General features: G+C 44.7%; 1 long non-coding RNA gene across 1 annotated transcript; it reads left to right on the forward strand.

Moving 5' to 3' along the window:
* Window positions 1-297: 297 nt before the first annotated feature.
* LOC115249519 (uncharacterized) lies at window positions 298-1,662 on the forward strand. The gene is made up of 2 exons (XR_003888198.1): window positions 298-841; window positions 1,225-1,662. It is a non-coding gene; the product is annotated as an uncharacterized lncRNA (long non-coding RNA).
* Window positions 1,663-6,213: the final 4,551 nt, after the last annotated feature.

Raw genomic sequence — 6,213 nt, forward strand, 5'->3', positions numbered from 1 at the left:
AAACATGTTTGTTTGATTTCAATTTCCATGCGAAAACATTTCCCCGAAATGCCTTTTTCCAAGTGTCTGATTTAAGTGCAGAAAATCAGCACAAACAAGGATGTCGTCTGGAATTTGGCGAACCGCAACATCCAGCTCTCACAGTGTGACAGTAAATAAACTCTAGTTATTCCAGCAAAGCAAAGTCACATTTTAAGCGTGCACGTGTCGGCAGGGACTCTTCAATAGACAAAAACAAATATTTCTGAGAAAATCTAAGTGACTGATATGATTTTAATGTGACCGATCTGCAGCTGTTATTATGAAGCAACAAAAGAATTTTTTACATTTAGAAATAAGGAAGGGAAGAGTTTGGCGAGGGGCCAGAAGGTGGGGTCCTCTAACCCCACATGGCTTGTATCCAGTTGTTTGGACAATTTACAAAGCAGACAGTAGCATCAACTATGTTTTTTCCAGTCAGACTGGCCTCGGTGCAATCTCACGCTGCTCCTGCCCGCGGGATGTGTGACGAGTCCCAGAACGTCTTTCTTCTCAAACCTGGCTGCTGGACGAGGCCTACGAGGGAGGAAGAGGACGACAGCTGACAGATGCATCACACTCGGTGGCTGCCGGTGCTGTTGGAGGACTGCGCTGAAGAGTCGTGATCATCCTGCACGGGAAACATCTGAGCGAGGGTCCACAGGCCTGTTTGGCCTTGGAAAGCAGAGTAAAAGCGCCCTTCATTTTAACCCTTCCTCTTTTCAATCTTAAGCTCGTCTCTCAAAGGCTTTGATGGAGGGCAGCTCACTGGGCCAATGTGAGTTCCCATGGGAATGGTTGCTCTGCCCACTGCTCCAGAAAGGTGAGGCAGTTCAGTGGTTTCATTTTCTCGCTTTACCGCAGCCGGGCTCTCGCATGACATGACCCACAGATAATTTGGATGCCTGAAAACCCAAAACCAGCACTTTATTCTTTCTTTGTGTTTTATGTTCCTTTTCTCCTCGGCGTAGAGGCTAATAAGCGAATGAGCTTTGCCAGAATTGCTTGCCTGCTGGGGAGATTTAAAAAAAAAGAAATGCAATTTTGATTCCAGTGTGTAATTATTTTACCTCTAGGTCCAAATTCTGAGGGCAGTGTCTCCCTTTTCATTCATCTTTAGGCACATAGGGGTAGAGGCAGCACAAACATTTTCTGTTTTACTCAAGAATGCATACATGCTTAAACCCGACTCTCTCCGACTGGCAGCCTTGGATCGTGGAAGAAGAGGCCTTTGTGACCGTGGGCGGCCTGCTGCGCTCGCTCTAAACACACCCACGGTGCTTCAAGGGAAAGGAGCTGGGAAAGGAGAGGCCTGAGAGAACACAGAGGCCTCAAAACAGCAGCCAGTGACCCAGACTGCAGCTCACACTTTACAATATTGCCCCCACACTGTTACAATGCACAAGGGAGGGAAAGTCCCAGTCATTTGGATGCTCCTGAGTGGTACCTACTGTAAAAAAAAGTGTTGTAAATGTTCGAAGCGGTGGCACAGAGCCTGCCTCACAAAGCCAGCCGAAGAAAGTAAAATCTACGTGTCATTATGATGAAGGGAGCGAGGGAAAAGAAACAGAACAGACCTCTGTAATGTGTGGGACACGCTGACATCTGCAACTGAAGCCAAATAAACGAAGTGTTGTTCCAAATGTACCAAATGGATTTCTAAATTGCTTTTTCTTACATTATTCAACCATAAAAGAGTAACTAACATTCATAGAGGAAAGAATAATAGAGAGAGAGAGAGAGAGAGAGAGAGAGAGAGGACTGATGACCTGTCTTTGGTGAAATCAAACTGTAACATTTGAACTCTAGTCATCATCATCCAGTTGTATTTCAGCTTCGACCCAGAAACGTGATGTTTATTTGGTTTTGTATGAATCTCTGGTCCATCCATCAATTTTCACTGTTTATTCCTGATCAGAGTCATAAACGCCTCCTTTACAGATGTAGAAGGAATGTAGTGAAATATTAAATGCAATGCTTTTGTGGTTTTAAGGAAAATGTGAGCAATATTGGAGTTTAATGTAAAGATAATTTATATGAAAGAAACACATCAGTTTTCAATGTGTCATTGAAGGTTAGAAGAATATTTGTCCAAATTGAACTGGTGAAAACACTATTGCATTTGTTTAGCTACCCATCAACAGCCAAATGATCCATGATATTCCATGACACCTTTCATCCCGCCAGCCGAGATCAGCGAATGTTGCCCTCTGCGCAAATGACATTATGGAAAGTATTAGTGCTAAGATGTTGCTCTTCAGCTTCAACATGTTTCAGCCCCTGAGTTCTCAGTCAGGGAACACCAATCTTTCTGTTGATCTAAAAACGCTGTGCTCCCGACCAAAGTGGTCAAAATTTTGTTGTCTTTTACCCTTCGGCCTCAGAAAAAAACCCCAAAACAAAAACGTGTTCTGCTCCTGCTGCTGCTTTCCAAGTACTCTCCTGGGGCCAACTTTTGTGATTTCAAATCAAATGCAAAGACCCTCCCCCTCCCTCGTTAAACGAGCTTCCTCGTTTAAGTTTCCAGCCTGTGTTCTCTCTGGGGTCTTAATGGTAAACAGGAGAAACACCTAAAACAGTGGAAAATGTGCCTCATGGTGTTTAGGGAGCGCTGCCGCAATTCTGCAAAGATATAAAACATTACAGCCACATCAGCTGGAGACCACAGACGGCACAGCGTTAATGAAACGAGGAGTAAAATGGGGATCTAATGAGAGGGAGGAGGGGATCTTTTATGATGTCATTAATTGTCCTACACTGATTCACCACTAAAATACTGAGAGGATCACCTTCGGGTGTCTGCTGCACTTCAAAGGATGTTACAGAGGTGCATCTGGGCGCTGGCGCACTGATGCACCGACATGACGGACGAGCTTTTGACAGAAGTGAACGTGTCCTGATCTTCACGTCACCGTCTATTAGCACACAAACATCGTTATGGGTGGAGTGAGAGAACGCGGAGGAAAGCCCTGTGAGCTGTTTTCTAATGGAATCCCCATCTGAATACTCCAAGGCTGTTACATTTTCCTGGCGTACAGGAGAAGCGCTGCTATTTTAACACACACAAGATGGTCCTCCAAGCAGGAATGAACCAACAGGTAAGTTGTACAGGCAGTTACAAGACCAAATAACCCCTCTCTCCAGTAAAAATGGATGCTGTAGTTGCATCTTTAGATAACTGATCACACATAAAGACTCGAACCCAAATCCGCTCATGCAGTCATCATTTCTTTGGGTTGTACTAGATTGAATACACATTTTAGAATTTGACCTATTCATGGGTATTGGTTGGGTTCATAGACTACCAGAAGAAAAGCATTTATAAAAGTGTATTATTTTTAAATCAAAGGTCTCTCAGTTTAGCTAAAGTGATGTAAAGTGAGAACTGTGTCAAACAAAATGCATGAATAAAAGCCTCCTTATATGTTTTATAGCCTCTTTTATAAGGTCAAGCGCACAGGTTGGTCACAGCTCAGCAACAGCTAAGTGGCTACGCTTCATTTCAGTGGTCTGATTGATGGTCTCCAATAATGATCCCCGCGACATCCTGCTGTGAAGTTCACTAATTCTTTGGGTATATGGCTTTATAGTACCAGCACGGTGGATTTTGGTGGCGAGACGTCCCCCTTCACGGGTGCATGTGACTGTGTGAGACTCTGATACCTGATTTCATCAGATAAACAAGCTGACAAGAAGGGCAAAACAGACAGGAGACAAACCTAAACAGCTGTACTGGAGGAGAAATGAGGAGATGATGGATTTATCAGTGTCCCCCACATGTGATGTGTGTGGGAAAATGTCAAAAACTTAGGGCAAGGTCACACTCACACCCACCCTCACCCCTCCCACTGTCACACAAACTCACACTCAAAATACAATTACACACTACATTTTAGCCCATAGTCACTAATGATCATTAGATGTTCAAACATCTCTATTGAAGGATGCTTAAGAAAATGAATGATCTCTGCTGTTGCGTACATGTGCCTAAATGGTAATTAGCATTTATAATAAAGATATTTAGCTGTCTACAAAACAACAGGGATCTCACCAGCTATTGTATCTGCCCGCTTGTGGTCTCCTTTCCCAAAATCCACGCGTCACGTCTATATTTTAGCCTCAAAGTAATATTTTCTTTAAAAAGCCATCAGTGCTGCTCTACTCATACATCCTGCTGAAAAGAACACGTTGAACAGAGGGGCCGGCATGCGCACACAGTCAAGATACAAACCGCAGAAAAACACACATAACACAATAGCAACCTGTGCTACAGATATGTACACATCTCTATCTAGAGCAGTTCCCGGCACGGTCCTGCTGCCCCTCTTTGTGCTCTATACAACATCTCTCCTTCCTTAAAGAATGCTTCTGATGGGCCTCTTTGACATGCATTGTTTGTGGAAGGGAATTTAGACCCTCAGCCTGGCCTTGGCCCTCATCAGCTCACAGCATAGGCGGGGCTGCCACTGTGACTAATGCCTCGTAGACGTGCCTCTCTGAATGTGTGTGACTACATGCTTGTGTGTGTGTCAGAGTGAGAGAGAGAGTGTGACTAATGCCCGCAGAATGGTACTCCTACATTAGGGGGGCATTACTAGTTTAGGATCCTGGGTGGAACAGCAGGGAAGTAGACAGGCATTGTGGTGGCCCTCCATCGCCCCATAGCAGTCGGCCGCTGCTGCTTGTGCTGCACGCAGCCATTTTGAGGACGCTGGAGGAACAAACAACAGCTGCCAGTTCACTGAAACCCTGCTAACACACACGCTCAGCTTCAGTCATAACTCTGCTTTAAAGTGCTTTACAATCATTGAAAAAGTGATAGTGAACAATTATAAGGTTTGTCCTTGTGTTACTGTACAACACTCGTGAATTTCTGACGTAGGTGCGTGACACGATGAGGTGTTTACACCCGCAGCTGCAGACGATGGCGGCATGTACAGACCCCAGGTACCATCATCGTACGTCAGTTAATTAGAGCTTGGTCTAGACTCCCACGTGTCAAAGTGTCAGGAGACAGCTTCTAATGTAAATTAGGTCTGTAAAAATACAACCGGCAAAAATCAACAAGCGAAGCTGAAGACGAGTATAGAAGAGTGTGAAAGGTCATTGAGGTAAACTATTCGGGCCTGTGCACCGGTTAGTATTTATGAGGATTCCATTTTGTTCTCGTGTTAATTTTTGAATTTTAGCCGTCGACAGTTCAGCAATAAACAGTTGCGACAAACTCGCGGGTGAATAAAATGCTCGAAACGGTCTTAAAGCCACGCCGACCGTGATTTTAATGCCGAAACAAGCGTGTTTACGACCAAACACAAGGTGGAAAAAAATGCCCGTCTAATGAGGGTTGGGCCCATTCCCATTTACATAAACACAAACACCTACGTGGTTCCAGTTGTTCCCTCACAACCGGAGCCTGTTCGAAACCCCTCCTGCGACGCTGGTTCCACAGTTTCGTGCTTTTACAGCCCAGCGGACCCCAGTTCCATCCATATCGGAGGTGAGTTCTTCTCTCAGCTGCGACCTTCTTACATTTGCTGACAGCTAGAAGCTGATGAAAGCATTTCTGTTCCTATAATATCACCATGATTGTGTCCAGATGTCAAGTGCTAAGTTGCCATCTCATTCCTTTAAATAAGGTTTTCAGAAAGTTTAGACTAGCCGGGGAAATGTAAACACCAGGTTACAGTGAGGGAAAGGCCATCTATTCATAAAATATACACTATCCTTCAGCAGATAAAGTGTTTGCATTACACAGAGGAAGTCAGCAGGTCCCAAGTGGAGCAGCTAATGGTGGAGTTCAGACACAGATAACAGATGAGAAGCACACGGAGCTACGGAGCCTTGAGTGGAGACCTATGCAAACACGTACATTTATAACCGTATAGATTCAAAGGCTGACAAACTAAATGTGTTTTTGTCTTAAAGAGTTTTAAATTGTGTATCATTTACCGCGCTGCCTCTGATCCTGACATCTGTTTAAACTCCACAAAGACATGAAACGACGTCTCTCAGCCTCACTGGTTTGGTCCTATTTTTCCCCCCTCCATTTGCACGGGGAGGTCGCACACCAAGGAAAAGGTTAATTGAACGGGGAAGTGCTGGAACAGCCTGCGTTTGTGTGTGAGTGCAATTCTGTGTGTGAGGGCGACGGCGAGGCAATAAGGAAGGTGTAAAAATACCCCGCCGCTCCAAGAT

This window comes from Takifugu rubripes, chromosome 4 (assembly GCF_901000725.2).
Source record: "Takifugu rubripes chromosome 4, fTakRub1.2, whole genome shotgun sequence".
NCBI lineage: Eukaryota > Metazoa > Chordata > Actinopteri > Tetraodontiformes > Tetraodontidae > Takifugu > Takifugu rubripes.